The 17216-nt window shown below is 42.2% G+C and overlaps 1 long non-coding RNA gene across 1 annotated transcript; it reads left to right on the plus strand.

Moving 5' to 3' along the window:
* The first annotated feature begins 42 nt into the window (after nt 1–42).
* LOC132658578 (uncharacterized) lies at nt 43–3859 on the plus strand. The gene is made up of 2 exons (XR_009598398.1): nt 43–175; nt 3577–3859. It is a non-coding gene; the product is annotated as an uncharacterized LOC132658578 (long non-coding RNA).
* Nucleotides 3860–17216: the final 13357 nt, after the last annotated feature.

The raw sequence follows: 17216 nt of genomic DNA on the forward strand, positions 1-17216 counted from the left end.
GAAATGCTACTGCCTGGCAACGCGCTAGACCCGACCAGTTTCAGAAAACGCCGCCTGGCGAAACAGCGAGTTCTGATTCTTGACGTCTCCTGCCTGTCCGCACAGCACCCAGCCAGAGATGAGCCTTTCGGAAGAATCGCGTTAAGAATAAAAGCGCCGGAAAACGACTACTCACGTAATGTTTATTTCCTAGAAAATTAAACACCCTATTAGCAGATTATCAGCCACTCTTCACAAGTGCTACCTGAGGTTGAGAGTTTTTTCAGTTACTCTGTTTTCTGCCAAAGTATAAACTGCTAAAGGGAGTTGACTTTAACAGCAATAAGAAGCAGCAAAGCCAACACTAACCATCCTCCTTAAAGGTGGATCTAGTACCAATAAAAGGGCTTCCCTGACGGCTCATTGGTAAAGAATCCGCCTGCAATGCAAGAGACGAGGGTTCTATCCCTGGGTCAGGAAGATTCCCTGGAGGAAATGGCAACCCACTCCAGTATTCTTGCCTGGAAAACCCATGGACAGAGGAGTCTGGCAGGCTACAGTCCATGGGGTCTCAAAGAGTCGGACACGACTGAGCACGCATGCAGTACTAGTAAATTCTCGATTAAACAGGCTAATAGTCTAATAAACTGCAGATCAGACCTGAAGCTGTAATAAAATAAGTTTGCGTTTCTGCAGTACACATTTATAAATGGGGACAAAATTAATTAAAGTGTTGTGTCCAACTCTCTGGGAGTCCATGGACCGAAACCCACCAGCCTCCTCAGTCCATGGGTATCCTGCATTGCAGGCAGATTCTTTACCATCTGAGCCACCAGGGAAGCCCTATAAATTGGGACAATTACCTACCAAATTTCCCATCATCCTCGGAACCGGGTAGGTTTTTAGGATTTGTGATCAATTTACCTGTGTTAAGTTTGGTGGCCTAAGAAAGTAGATTAGTGTTTGTCGAGGACTGGGTAAGGGGATGGAGAGTGATGTTAAAGGGTAGAGTTTCCTTTTGGGGGTGACAAAGATGTTTAAAAATTAGATTATAGTGATGTTGCACAGCCCTGTGAATTGTATGGTATTTAAATTATATCTTAATAGAACGGTTAAAAAAAATAATTGGTCTGCCAATTCAGGCTTTGGCCTAGCTCAGCTTCCTCAGCCATTCATTTATTGATTTATTCATTCTATTATTGATATACATTAAAGAGATTAATGGGGGGAAACACAGGGTCTCTCATCTTTAGAAGCCCCTGGTTTAGTTCAGAAGAAAAATGTATAAATAGAAAGTTATGATTCATTGTGGTAACTCTGATAACAGGCATAAAAAGGGAAGAAATTATAAAGGGGAAGATGGGTTGGGAGGTGCTACTTGAGTTGAGAGAACTGGCTTAAAAAATTAAAGCAGGTTAAAGAAGTGTTTTGCAGAAGCACAGAGATGGAAAGGAGTATGACACAAGAGTCTGCAAACAGTTTGTTATGGCTGGAGATTAGGCTGTTTAGGGCAACAGGGAAGCTGGAAAGACTGGAGGGGCTCAGAAGAGAGGCCTCTGGAGCAACGTGGAGACATGAGAAAGGCAAGCAGTTCTCTTCCCCAGGCCATAGCCAGTGCAATTCTGTTTCTGTCTGTTTAATATACTGTGATTCTATAAAAAAACTTCATTTGAAAAGGAAAGAGTGTGGGCTGTGTTACTTAAGAAAAAAATCCTGGGAATTCTCTGCAGGTCCAGTGGTTAGGATTCTGTGCTTTCAATGGTCGGGAAGCTAAGATCCCATAAGTTGCAGTGCATAGCCAAAAAAAGAAAAGAGAGAAAAAAAGCCCAATAGTATAAGTGGAATAGTGGGACAAAAGCCAAGCTGCAGTGGGTTAAACAGTGAATAGAATGAGGAAATGGAGGCAGTGGATACAGACTTCCCATTCAAGAAACTTCAATAATAAGGAAGAAGAAAGATGGATTTATTAATAGCTCAGCAAGGGTCTTTTAAATTATTATGTATTAGTGGTGTTCCAGAGAGATAAAAGCCATCAGTAGCGTACAGATGCCACAAGATTTCCTAAGATTTCTTAGGAATTAATGTGGATAAAGAGGTTCAAGGCCCAAGCGCTGGGCACCCCAGTGTTAGGAGGTTAAAGAAATGAACACACTCAAAGCACAAATCATTTAGTAAAACACAGATGAATATAACTACATTAAAATTTAATACTTCTATATTAAGCCACTAGGAAAACATGATTCTAACTCATATAACCAAAACAGTATTAGTAACTAGAATTTATTAGGAATGAATCAGTAACAAAAAGATGACTCAATTGTTTAGGACAGTGATATCAAATGCAACTTATTGAACAGGAAATCCAAACAGCCAATAATAAATAAATAAATATATACATATGTACATGTATATGTGTATATATATGTATGTACATACACATATATATTTTTAATCTTACTGGTAATTTAAGAAGGATTTATTGCTGTCACAGGGCTTCCCAGGTGGCACTAGTGGTAAAGAACCCACCTCCCAGTGCAGGAGACATAAGAGGCGTGGGTTCAATCCCTGGGTCGGGAAGGTCCCTTGGAGGAGGGCATGGCAACCCACCCCAGTATTCTTGCCTGGAAAATCCCCATGGACAGAGGAGCCTGGGGGCTACAGTCCGTAGGTTCCCACAGAGTCAGACGTGACTGAAGCAACTTAGCACTCATGCACACTCATCAGGGTAACAAGGTAACATCTGGCATTTGTTTGCAAAAGTAGAAAAATGTAATAGTTCAACAAGGTCCAGTTTTGGCAAGGATGTGGAACAAATGGAATTTGTGTGCTGTATGTGGATATGTAGAACAATATAATTTGGGGAGCAGTTTGGCAATATCACAAAAAGTTGAGGAAATAATGTATCTCATGACCCTGCAGTTCCATTTCTGGGTACACACAGTGACTAGTCACCGCGGCATCATTGTATAACTGACTATTTGAATACATCCGAATGTCTAATGTAGACCAACACAACAACAGATGAAGAGCGGTATAATTCATACCACAAAACACTAGAACAGCTGGAAATTAACCACCTATCTGACCATGATTAAGTGATACCACAATAGTCCTCCTACCATAGACAACTATACAAATGGGCACAAGTTTTGAGGCAACTGTTTTCAGACAGGGGACAACAGGAAGCACAAGGCTGATCCCTGAGCAGAAACTCATAAGGTGAGTCCCCCAGATCTAGCTCCTCTACCTGGGGACAGTTTCTCCAACTATTGCAGAGAGCTAGAGTCTAAGCAGGGTAGGGAGAACCCACTGGGCTCAGGAGGCGGAGGCCAGACTTTGAAACAACTGAAATGGCTGGAAACCATTGGGCAGAGTAAGAAAAGGAGGGTGCCATGCAGACAGGGAGTCTGCGTGTGGGACCCCCACAGATCTATGGCTGAATGGTGGTGTGATAGTTAATTTTGTCTCAACTTGACTGTACCATGGGGTGCCTGGATGTTTTGTTAAACATCATTTTTCAGTGTGTCTATGGGAGTGTTTCTGGATGAGATGAACACTGAACTGGTAGACTGAGTAAAGAGATTGCTCCTTCCACAGTGGGTGGGCCTCGACCAATCCACCGAAGGTCTGAATAGAACAAAAGGGATGAGAAAGAATTCTCTCTGCCTGTCTTTGAGCTGGGACATCAGTCTTTTCCTGCCTTCAAACTTGGATTTGGACTAGAATTCCAACTACTGGCTCTTCTGCTTCTTGGACTGAACTACACCATCAGCTCTCCTGGGTCTCCAGCTTGCTGACTACAGATCTTGGAATTATAGAATGACATGAACCAATTCCTAATTCTTCCTAGTAATAATAAATATGTGTGTGTTTATCTCTAGTTTATTGGCTCTGTTTCTCTGGAGAACCCTATAAAATACAGCCAGGCTGTATATGCAGAGTGAGACAACCTGATGCTTACCAGAAAGTGGGTACTATATAGGGCTAAGATTGGAACAGAGATGGAGGCATCCCATAAAGGCATTTTTAACACCCTTGGCATCCAGTTGAAACAGCAGAAAGGATTCAGGGAGTCTATTGGGCTGTTTGTCAGTTCCCTGCCTATCTGAAATGGAGGTGATGGAGCTAAGAGTTTACCAAAGCAGTAAAGTTTAAAAGACAGAATACCAGGGACTTCCCAGGTGGTCCAGTGGTTAAGACTCTGTGCTTCCAATGTAGGGGGGCATGGGTTTGATCCATGGTTGGGGAACTAAGATCCCACATGCCAAGTAGCTCAGAGAAAATAATAAAAGAATACCGGCGAGAAGGGAACTGTAACAGGATCCCGGAGGTCTACAGAGGTTTCTCCTTGAGTATTCAGCACATACTCAGTATACGTTTATGAGGAGATTACCCAAAGCCAAAGAAAAAGCATTAGAGGAAACAGGATCTGGCACTAAAAAATGGCTAGGAAAGGTATCTGTTCCCCTGGCCAGACTGGGAAAAGCATAATTCACAGGACCCTGGGTAGAGTACTCAGGAAGGCACTGCTGCCTCAGTAGAGGAAATAATCCTCCTTAGACTGAGCACTGCTCTCAACCTACTTCACAGATAAAAAGGCAAAGTCTAAAAGAATCAAACTTTTCCAAGGACTTTAACTGCATCCCAAAACAAATTTCAAGAAACCTTACAGGAATAAAAAGTGACCAGAACTCCACAAGGCAAACTTCACAATGTCTGACATCCAAAGATTATGGCATACAAACAAGCAGGGAAACATGACCTGTCAGAAGGAGAATAATCAAAACTGACCCAGAACGGACACAGAGGTTAAAACTAGCAAAGAATGACATTAAAAGTTACCTTAGGGACTTCCCTGGCAGTCCAGTGCTTAACACCCTGCCAATGCAGGGGACGTGGGTTCAGTCCTTGGTTCGGGAAGATCCCACGTGCTGTGAGGCAACTAAGCTCTTGCAGCCCATGCTCTCGAGCCCACGAGCTGCAAATACTGAGCCTGCATGCAGCAACTACTGCTACAACTACTAAGCCTGAGCACCTAGAGGCTGTGCTCCACAACAAGAGAAGCCCCCACAGTGAGAAGCCCAAGCACTCCCAACGAACAGCAGCCTTCACGCACAACTGGAGGAAGCCTGCGAGCAGCAACCAAGACCCAGTGTAGCTAAAAAAGGAAAAAGAAGTCATTAATATAATTACACTTCAAATGTTTAAAAAGTTAAGTATAGCAATATGGGAAAATATGAGAAGAAATAATGGCCCCAAACTTTCCAAACATAGTAAAAAAAATTTAAAAAACCCACAATTCTGAAGCTCACTCCTAAGTACAAGAAATATAAAGAAAACTATAACAAGTCACATCAAAGTCAAATTGTCAAAACCAGCAATACAGATAAAATTCTAAAGAAAAAAGAATGTTTCTGAGGAACAAAGATAAAGATGAGACCAAATTTCTTGTTGATAACAATGCAAGTGAGAAGACAGTAGAGTAATAACTTTAGAGTACTGAGAGAAAAAAACTAAAAATTAAAATTATATCCCAGTGAAAAATATCTTTTAATATCTTCATCACCACTAGACCAACTATAAGAAATGTTAAAGAATGTCCTTCAGGCCCAAGGAAAATTATCCCATATGGCAATCTAGATCTACATGAAGGAACGGAGAGCATCAGAAATGGTAACATAGGTAAATTTTTATGACTTTTTTCTTGTTATTTAAATCTTTTAAAAACATAAGATTGACATAAGCAAAACAGCAGAGGTGGCATCTTCAAGCTCCCATCCCCTCACATAAATATCAAAAAACAAAGCAGTACCTATTAGAAATAACTTTATCAGAACTCTGGAAAACAATCAAAGATTTACAAAAACCAAACAAATGCTAAGTCAAGAAAACAGCCATTTAAAAGTGGTGGAAAGCTTTGTGGCATTTTCACTTGCTTTTCTCCCACCCACTCTCCAGCTTAGCAGCAATCTGGAAGACAGAAGCCTGCATTCCCAGTGTGGGAATCTGGTCCCTGTTCCATAGGAAGCAGAGCAGATCTTATTTGCAAACTATCCTATATTTCTGCTCTAACCTGTATGGGAACTACCTGAAGGAATTATGCAGGCACTTTTTCTGTTCTGCTGAACTTGGAACTCACTTAGGCCAGAAAAGCAAGTGGACATTGCTTGAAAATATCACAAGGTAAATAAACCACAGATGCCTGGGGCAAAAGACTACAGTTGAGATAAACAATGGACTACTGTTACGGACTGAACTGTGTTCCCCAAAAATATAAATACTGAACCCTAAAAAAGAGGTTATAGAAGTGGGGCCCAGTCCAATATGACTAGTGTCCTTATAAGAAGAGGCAGAGACACGAGAGATGCAGAGAAAAGGCCACAGGAATATACCGGAAGAAGGTGGTCATCTGTCAACCAAGAAGCGAGGACTCAGGAAAAGCAGCTGTACCAACACTTTGGTCTTGGACTTCCATCATCCAGAACTGTGAGAAAACAAATTTCTGTTGTGTATACAACTCAGTCCATGATATTTTGTTATGGCAACCCTCATAACAGACTAAAGCGGCCTGCCTAAAGTCTTGGAGGAAAAGCTAGGTAGAGTTTCTTTGGGTAAGCAGGGCATTTATAATCATCTATGTATAACAGAGTATTTAGAAGGCTACAAGAATGCCCAGAGCAAGATGCACGCTCAGAAAATACCTGACAAAAACAGAAACAGACTCATAGATAATAGAGAACAAACTACTGGTTACCAGAGGGAAGGGGAGCAAGACGGGGTAGGAGATTAACAAACTACTATGTAGGTACAAACTACTATATATAAAATAAACTACAAGGATACAGCACACAGAATATTGCCAACATTTGATAATAATTTAAAATAGTATGTATTAGTTTCTCAGTCGTATCCAGCTCTTTGTAACTCCACGGACTGGAGCTTGCCAGGCTCCTCTGTCCATGGAATTCTCCAGGTAAGAATACTGGAGTGGGAAATATTTACAGATAAATTTAAATGTAACAAAATATATGCAAGACTTCAATACTAAAACATTACACTAAATTGCAAATAATTTTTAGAGATATTAAAGAAGATCTAAATAGAGAGATATATGTTTATGGATTGGAATATTCAATATTGTTAAGATAGCCATTTCTCTCTCATATTGATCTATAGATTCAGTGCAATCCCAATGAAAATGTCAGGTTTTTAACTAGAAATTGATAGTGTGGCTTAAAATTTATATAGCTGTGCAAAGTACCCAGAATAGCTCAGTCAACTCAACTGACAAATAATTAAATTGGAGGTCTTATAGTATCTAACTTCAAGACTTACAGCAAAAGTTATAGTAATCAAGACAGTATGTTGACATGAACACAGACATATAGGTTAATGGAACAAAAGAGAGAATCCAGAAAAAGATTAACATACATGTGGTCAACCAGTGTTCTATATTGGCACCACTGTAATTCAATGGGGAAGATGCTGGAACCTTGGATGTATTTGTTATTTATTACTGCGTAACAAATTATCCCACAATTAAGTAGCTTAACTCAACAAACCTCTCTTATCTTACAGAGCCAGGAATTTGGGAGTGGCTTAAGTGGGGGTTCTGGCTCTGGATCTCTCATGAAGCGGCAGTCCAGACATTACGCTGCCATGTGTAGGGTCTGCTTCCAAGACAGCTCACTGCCTGGTTATAAGGCCTCAGTTCCCTGCCAGCTGTTGGCAGAGGCCTCATTTTCTCACTGCATGGACCTCTCCACAGGGCTGTTTAAGTGTCCTCATCACATGGGAGCTGGCTTCCCACAGAGCAATTAATCCAGAGTGAGAAAGGTGGGAAGCCACAATGCCTTTTAGGCCTTAATCTTGTGTCTCACACCAAATTTGTACTGTAGACTAATCGTTAAAAATCAAGTTTCACTGGAACTAAGACACACTCATTAGGCTTTCTATTGTCTGTGGCTGCTTTTCCACCAAAAGAGCAGAGTTGAGTAGTTGTAATAGAGACTATATGACCTCTAAACCTAAAATATTTACTACCCGGCTGTGATCTGCATAACCTACAGTGCTTGTCTTGGTGTCTTAAACATAGTAGGTTCTCAAGAAACATGCTAGTACTCATGAATAGTATATGTTGGTTAGTTTGTTCAATAAATATTAGTTGAGCTCCTATACTAAATGTCAGGTAATATCATCAGTGCTAATGATACATAGTCAACAAGACAGAGCTGGTTCCTACACTAATTTTCTTCATTGCAGAGGTCCAGGTTGCCTCAGGGTGTAACACGTTATGAAAGTGACAGTGTTAGTCACTCATTTGTGTCTGACTCTGCGACCCTGTGGACTGAAGCCCACCAGGCTCCTCTGTCCACGGAATTCTCCATGCAAGAATACTGAAGTGGGTTGCCATTCCCTTCTCCAGGGGATCTTCCCACCTGGGGATGGAACCCTGGTCTCCTGCATTGCAGGCAGATTCTTTACCATCTGAGCCAGAAGAGGACTCTTGTGCTGCTTCCCACTAGAGGGCAGCCTGAAGCTTGTCCCCAGTGGATTGTTAACCCAACAATCTAATACTGTCAGTGAAGAACTGTCATTAAGGACGAAACACCAAACTACCCAAGATGTGTATTTTCTTCTCTCAACAGAATTTTAAAATGTGTCAAGTTTGTCTCTGGAACTCCTGGCCTCCTGTTTTTCACCCTTTCCACCCTCCCCCCTGCAGAGGTGGTATGAACAGTTATAGGCACCGCTGCAAAGTTAGAAATGTGGTGGAGACAACCAGGTGCGTCTCTCACTAACAGATGAGTCAGGGTGGGGAGAAGGAGGGGGTGCCTGTGAGGGGTGGAGACACCTGGTAAGCACAGAGCCGCGGGCCAGAAGCGGTTCTGGAAGTGGGAACACGTGCCTGGCGTCTATCATGGTAAGAGAAGAAATGCGTCCCTTCCAGTTGTCAGTTCACCATTTACCGTGCACCCGCTACCTGCTCTGAGCTACCCAGTATACAGCAACGCCAACCACAGACACGGCACCAGCCCTCAAGGAGCATGTAGTCTAACAAAGGAGTCAGAGATAAATAGTAAGAAGAGCACTGAAAGTACCAAATTAGTCAATAGTAAAGAGTGTTTCGATTACTAATAGTATAAGAAAGCAATAAAGAATAAATGCAGTGGCGGACTTCCCTGGTGGTCCAGTGGTTAAGAATCTGCCTGCCAATGCCGGGGACACCGGTCCAATCCCTAGTCCAGGAATCCCCACATAACACAGGACAGCTGAGCCCGTGTGCCATAACTCCTGAAGCCTGTGCTCCACAACAACGAAAAGCCCCCATGCCGCAACTAGAGAGTAGCCCCCACTTGCCGCAACCAGAGAAAGCCTGGGCACAGCAACAAAGACCCAGTGCAGCCCCCGCACCAAAAGTGCAGTGGCAAAAACCAGTCATTATCCTCAGAGATTCTTTGATGCTAGTGGACTGGTTTGTTTTTGCTACTCAGTATTTGAAAGCTCAACTAGGAAGGCCCAAAGGCTAGGAATGACCAATGGCAGGAGCCTGGCATCGCTTAAATGCCTCTTCACTCACATTGCTCACAGCTGTCAGCTGGGACAGCTGCTGAATCATGGGCCGGGAACATGTACACATTTCTTCTCTGTGCTGTGTCTCCATGTGGATTACCAGGTGCTTCCTTGGAGTATGGCGGCTTAGTTCTAAGAGCCAGCGTTCCCAGAGAGAGAGGTGGAAGTGCACAGCGTTTGATGACCTAACCTAGGAATTAACATAGAGTCTCTCTGTCCTACTTTACTTGGTCAAGGCAATCACTGAGATCTGCACAGGTTTAAGAGGTAGAGACAGACCTCCCACTACTTAGTGGAAGAAGCTGTAAGGTTATATAGTCAGATGAGCATGTGTGACGGGAAACGTTTCTGTGGCCATCTTCGGAAAACTCTATCTGCCACCGGCTGTCGTGATAGCACAGGACGGGGTATAACAGCCAAGAGGGTCAGTCAGCAAAGGCCTCTGTGAGGCGGTCTTGTCTTTGGCTGAGGGGGTGAAGGGCTAAGAGGAGCCTTGGAAAGAGCTTTAGGTAGAGGAATCAACAGGTATGACTGCAGTCCAAAGAGAGGCTGGAATGTCTGAATGCTGCACGTCCACGTGACAAGAGCATGGAAGGCGAGAGGGAAGTGCTGAGGGGAGGGTCCAGACAGGAGATTCCGAGAGGCCTGGCTCATGTCCTCCACGCTGGACCCTGCGAACAGGAGCAGCCTCCAGTCAGCATTGTCTCAGGAAAAGAGAGACTGGAGAGGACAGAGCAGGCAATGGCTGTTCCCAAACTGGTGAAAGTGGAGGAAAGCTGCGTGCTTTAGTAGATATCCTGCCCCAGCAGTCCCTGCGTGGAAGATAAAATTGAATCTGCCTAACTCTCATCCAGATAAAATAAGGAAAGTCTGGAGAAATAATTAAGCCTGAGGCAGCTGTGGATAAAAAGAAACTGCACAGGACGTGTCAGCAACACAGTGGAGGTGGGGCGACCCTGCAAGGCTACAGTTAACAACCTAAGTTGCCATCACATAAACATCTGCTGCCCTGTACTCTTTTCCCTCAACCTCAATTCAGGTTAATGACTGAATTTTTTTTCTCACTTTATACTTAGGATTTAATGTGCCTCCCTTGCTGGTCTTGCCTCAAGAGTCAGATCCAAGAGGTGTGTAAAGATCCACAGATCCCATGGATACTGTGGGACTTCCCTGGTGGTGCAGTGGTTAAGAATCCACCTGCCAATGCAGAGAACATGAGTTCAGTCGCTGGTCTGGGAGGATCCCACATACATGCTGCGCAGCAGCTAGACTCGTACACCACAACTACTGAACCTCTGCTCTGCAGCAAGAGAAGCCAAAGAAATGAGGAGCCTGGGCACAGCAACAAGGAGCAGCCAAGGCTTGCTGAGACTAGAGAAAGCCCTCACGCAGCAACGAAGACTCAGCACAGCCAAAATCAATCAATCAATTAAAAAAAGAGAATGGATACTGCGTATCACTGTGCAGGTATTAACACATTATATCAGACAAAATTATAAACATCTGTATGCCAATGTCAAGAGAAAACGCTAGAGATATACAACATAGATAACCAGCAAGGACCTACTGTATAGCACAGGGACTACCTGAAATAGAATCTGAAAAAGAATATATGTACGTGTATCACTGAATCACTTAGCTGTACATCTGAAACTAACACACACTGTAAATCAACTACACTTAAATTGGGAGAAAAAAAGGAGGAGATGCAAGAAAAAGCTAGAAAATAGGAACTGTATCATGAGGGACCTTGAAATTCAGGTTAGAGTCTGGCTTGTGTGCTTCTCTAAACGTACAATTCCAACCCAACGGCAGACGCACGACAAATTATGTGAGTACTAAACTAGCTGCCAGACGGACTCATGTGTCTGAAATTCTGTTCCTCCTGCTTCTGTATGAAATGCGTTTACTCATCAGGGGAAAAAGTACTTATTTTCTAAGATTCACCCTAAGTGTTGCCACCTCTGTGAACCCTTCCTTAGTCCCAAAGATATAGCCACTACCACCCTGGTGTCCCTACTATCTTGCACGGACTATTTACATTGCATTTACTTACTTAATTGTGCTCATTCACATATATATTACTCCCTACTCTATACTCAGGACTCTTTGAAGACAGACATTGTGTCTTGTTCACAATACTCAACGTGGTGAGCATTCAGTAAATGTTTGCATGAATGAATTTCATCTTTAAACTGAAGCTGACAAGAATCTGACTTCCCTACTTTGGTGGTAGACCACAGACAGTTGGGGTTTCTTTTACCTAAAGCTGAAGCTATGCCAAAATTGAGGGTATAACAACCACTACTATGATGTCAAGACCGTTTATTCTGTGCCAGCTGCTGCTCTAAGTGCTTGACATGTATCAGTCTATTTAATCTTCCCAACAGTCCTACTCCAAGTTCAGCAAGGGTTGAAAGGCCACCTGGAGGAGAGGGCCCAAATGGATAGATGGAATGAGGAAGAAGATTGGGAGAGGTCTCATAAGCCAGAGTACAAAGGCAGTGGGGCTGAACAACAGAGCTCTTTAGGAAGAAGGTCTTGGTTGTATACGGGAGTTAAGTTTTAGCTGGCTGCTGCAGCATGGGACCATGAGACATAATACACAAAACCGGTAGGATTTTCCATCACCCGAACAAGTATATTGTTATTAAAATGAGAAGTTATGCTCTAAAACTCACCAAGAAACCAATTTTACTTTTTTTTTTTTTTTTGGTCGCATGGCATGCAGGATCTTAGTTTCCTGACCAGGGATGGAATGCACACCCCCTGCTTTGAGGGTGCAGATTCTTAACTACCAGTCTGGAAGAAAAGTCCCAAGAAAACTATTTTAAATGCCTTATGCTATTTCCTGGTGCAAAGAAGATGGAGTATGCACATTCCATCATCTTCCTCTCACTACTTACAACCAAAATTGCTATTCAAAACACATGACACAGCTATCAGATAAACCTCTCAAAAGGCGGAGAAAAGAAGGCAAACTGGCTGGAGACTCAAGGGGTAACTCAGTGGTGAGTTCCCTGGGTGGTCCGTTTGTTTTGACTCCTATATATTTTGGCTTGGGTGTTAGAGCAGTCTGCAACTAGAAAATGGCAATGAGCCCTTCTCAAAGCAAAGCAACCCATAAAAACCAGGCCCTAAGGAAAGCCTATACTCTCCAGCAAATGATCATGAGGAGGGTAGCTCTGCAAGATGGTACCCTGTTGATTACAGTCACCCTACTTCTAGGCAAACGCCACAAGAGAACTCATACGTTTCTCCCTCCCCACCAGGTACTGAGGCTGTAAGACAAAGCCCTGCTGGCTACACCCACCTGGTACCAACAAAGAGAGGTGACGCCTCTCCCCTACCCGCCAGGTCCTGGAGACTGTGGGGAGCCACACCCTGCGCTAACTGAGTAACAGTAAAAAGGTGGCAGCTACTCCCTCTCAAGTAGAGAATAGGGAGCTAGAAAAAGGCATTCTTTAAACATGTGTGCAAAGGATCGGTCATGCATTCCTGAGCAGTGCATGTGTGAAACCAATCCGTATCAACACAGCAAAAGCTCTGGGAATTGAACCTCGATGAGGAATACTCTGAGGTTCCAAGTTGGTGTCTGGGTAGTACACAAGCTGGGCAGGCCAGAACAGCTCTGAAAAACGCTGTGAAAATGAAACTGATCTTCAAACCAGAGCCCACAAAATTAGATGAGAATGTGCATTCTGAATATAAATATATGGAAATTGTTTCCTCCTAAAATAGATTAAAAAAAAAAACCTAGAACCTCATAACATTCAACATGTCCATGGTAAAATTTAAAAATTACTCCTCATACTAAGTGCTAAGAAAAAGAATTCAAATGAGGGAATACAATCAACAGACTGACTGCAAGGTGACAAAGATATTGAAATTGTTGAACAAAGATTTTAGAGCAGCTGTTATAAATATGTTGCAAGAAATAATTATGAACACTCTTGAAACTTACTAAGAAATAGAAAGTCTCATCAAAGAAAAATACCTAAAGATCTAGATTGAAATTTCAGAATTAAACATTACAATAAGTTAAAAAATGCACTGTATGGACTCATTAGCAAAATGGAGATTTAACAGAGAAAAGAATCAGTGAATCTAAAGATGTGTCTGTAGAAATGATCCAATCTAAGAAAAAGAGACAAAATAGGGGGAAAAAAAAAAAGGCATAAGTATCTAAGGGACAATAACAGAAGATCTCAAACACTCGTGTCACTGGAGTCCCAGGAGGGGAGAAAGAGTACAGCACACAAAAACTATTTGAAGAAATAATGGCTGAAAGCTTCTCAAATTTGGCAAAAGACATAAACCTGACAGTTCAAATACCTGAGCAAACCCTAAAAGAATAAACTCAAATAAGTCAACACCCAGATACATCATAATCAAATGTCTGAAAATTAAAAATCAAGAAAAAATATCTCGAAAACAGGTGGAGAAAAACAAAGTATTACCTACAGAGAAAGAACAATTTGAAATACTACAGATTTCTCATCAGAAACCATGGAGGAGAGAAGGAAGTAACAAAACATTTTTAAAGTGCCAAAAGAAAAAAAATGACCGCATAATTCTATATCCAGTGAAAATACCTTTCCAGAAAGAAGGTGAACTAAAAATATCAAGAGATGGAGGAAATGAAGTGATCTGCCACTATCAGACCTGCTCTAAAAGAAATGACAAAGGAAGAGTTCTCCAAATAAAAAGAAATTAACAGAAGTTTGAAATATCAGGAATGAAGAAAAAGCAATTTTTTAGGGCAAATATCTGTGTGAATATGATCTCTTGAATTTTTAGTTATGTTTGATAGATGAAAACAAAGTTATAATGTTGTCTCATGTGGTTCTCAATGTATGTAGAGGTAAAATTTGAAACAACAATGTCATAAAGGGAAGAAAAGGGACCTAAATGTGGTACAGTTTCTACATTCTGCTTGAACTTGTAAAGGTTGATGCTACTGGTAACCTATCATGAGTATGTGTAACATAATCTCAACAGGAACCACTGAAAACCTATACAACAAAAGCTACATTAAAAAAATCTATAGCTATATTAGGGAGGGTACCTGGTGGCTCAGGTGGTAAAGAATATACTTGCAATGCAGGAGATTCAGGTTCGATCCCTAGGCCAGGAAGATCCTCTAGAGAAGAAAGTGGCAGAATCCCATGGACGCAGGAGCCTGGTGGGCTATAGTCCATGGGGTCGGAAAGAGTCGGACATGACTGAGCGACTAACACATTTACTTTCACAGCTATATTAAAATGACATACTAAAAAATGTTCAAGTATCCATCCTATAAAAGGACAAGAAAAGGGAAAAGGAAGCACCAGAAAAGCAGGAACAAATAGAAAATAAGTAAAACGGCAGACTTAAATCCTAACCAATCGAAAATGGTATTAAATGTAAATCATCTAAACAGACCAATTAAGAAAACAGAGATTATCAGAATATATTCTTCTAAAACTATGAGTCAGAGTGATGTCACACAAAATGACAGAGCAGGAACTACAGGTTTGTCCCTTCACCAAAGCAATCATTGAGCTACAAAGAATGACTGAAATCAACTATTTTGTAACTCGGAACACGACCAGAAACTTTTAACAACCTGAGGAGTCCTTCTTACAATGAAGGGAAAGGCTGCAGATCTTTCACAAGTGAAGAACATGTGCAAACTAGTCAATATCCCTCGTTCCTCAGACATGCTGCAGCTGTATAGGATAGCAGCCTATGTTCCTGAAGAAGGTGGCTGATGCCAGAGAGGACAGTGGAAACACTGTCCTCCCAAAGTTTGGGGTCACACAGTTTGATTGGGCGGATGGGTCCCTGAAGATCAGCATTGATGCTTGCCTTGGATTTGACCCTACTGGCAAATCTGTTTTCTTTGGTTTTCCTGGAGCGTCTATCAGATTAAAAGAGACAGAATACACCTCCCCTTGCTCCCTATTTAGAGTCAAACATTTAAGAAAATCAGGTCCTATGTCAGGTCACTGACAGACAGCAGAGAAAATGGAACAGAAACTTCAGTGACCACAGAAAAACAAGGAATACACATTTTGCAAAAATAGTTTGTAAAAGTAACAGCTCCAGCCCTCAACAAGCAAAAACTAGCAATCCCTGATGAGTAAGAATCACATTTTGAGACTTATCACATTATAACACTTAGAGTAGGAAATGGCAACCCTCTCCAGTATTCTTGCCTGGGAAATCACAGGGACAGAGGAACCTGGTAGGCTACAGTATGTAGGGTCACAAAGAGTTGGACACGACTGAGCCACTGATCACACATTACAACACTTAGAATATACAGCTCTCAACAAAAAAATTTAAAACAAAGACAGGAAAGTATGGGCTATTCACAAGAGAAAAATAGAAAACAATTAGCCCAGACACTGGACTAACTAAACAAAAACTTTAAATCAAGCATCTTAAACAAGTTCAATGAGCTTAGGAAACCATGGACAAAGAAAATCAGGAAAATAACGGATGAACGAAACGAGAACATTACTAAAAAGAATTATAGAAAGGAAGCAATCAGAAGTCCTGGACTGAAAAGTACATTGACTGAAATGAAAACTTCACTAGAGGGTTTCAACAGCGGATTTGAGAAGTAAAAGACTAGCAGACTTCGAGACAGATCCTTTGAAGTTATCCAGCCTGAGGAGCAGAAAGAAAACTAAGGGAAGACACCAAAGAGACCCTGGGGGGCCTGCGGAGGAGCAGTAAGAATGCAAAGAACAGTGACTTCCCTGGTGGTCCAGTGGCTAAGACTCAGGTGCTCCCAACCCAGGGGGCCCGAGATTGATCCCTGGTCAAGGAACTAGATCCCACATGACACAAGTAGAAGACCCCACATGCTGCAACGATGAGCAAAGATCTGGTGCAGCCAAATAAACAGAAAGTGGGCTAAAAAATGCAAAGGATGGAGACAGCTGTATATAGCACCTGGAATCTCATGGAACAATGGGGCTACAAGGCTGGCTAAAAGTCAAATCTGACAGTTTCATGCCTTTGTAACTATGGGAATTTAGTGAACACACAAGAGGTGGAGGAATGGGAAAGAAAGTGAATTATTTTGACTTCAGATTTAGAAAGAGCCTGAGATATGAACAACAAAGGTCCATCTAGTCAAGGCTATGGTTTTTCCAGTAGTCATGTATGGATATGAGATGGACTGTGAAGAAAGCTGAGTGCCGAAGAACTGATGCTTTTGAATTGTGGTGTTGGAGAAGACTCTTGAGGATCCCTTGGACTGCAAGGAGATCCAACCAGTCCATCCTAAAGGAGATCAGTCCTGGGTGTTCTTTGGAAGGAATGATGCTAAAGCTGAAACTCCAGTACTTTGGCCACCTCATGCGAAGAGTTGATTCATTGGAAAAGACTCTGATGCTAGGAGGGATTGGGGGCAGGAGGAAAAGGGGACGACAGAGGATGAGATGGCTGGATGGCATCACCGACTCGATGGACGTGAGTTTGAGTGAACTCTGGGAGTTGGTGATGGACAGGGAGGCCTGGCATGCTGCAGTTCATGGGGTCGCAAAGAGTTGGACACGACTGAGCAACTGAACTGAACTGAACTGAGATATGAAAAAAGGCACACAAGGGATTCCCTGGTGGCTCAGATGGTAAAGAGTCTGCCTACAGTGTGGGAGACCCAACTTCTA

The sequence above is a fragment of the Ovis aries genome, chromosome 24, assembly GCF_016772045.2.
Source record: "Ovis aries strain OAR_USU_Benz2616 breed Rambouillet chromosome 24, ARS-UI_Ramb_v3.0, whole genome shotgun sequence".
Classification (NCBI taxonomy): Eukaryota; Metazoa; Chordata; class Mammalia; order Artiodactyla; family Bovidae; genus Ovis; species Ovis aries.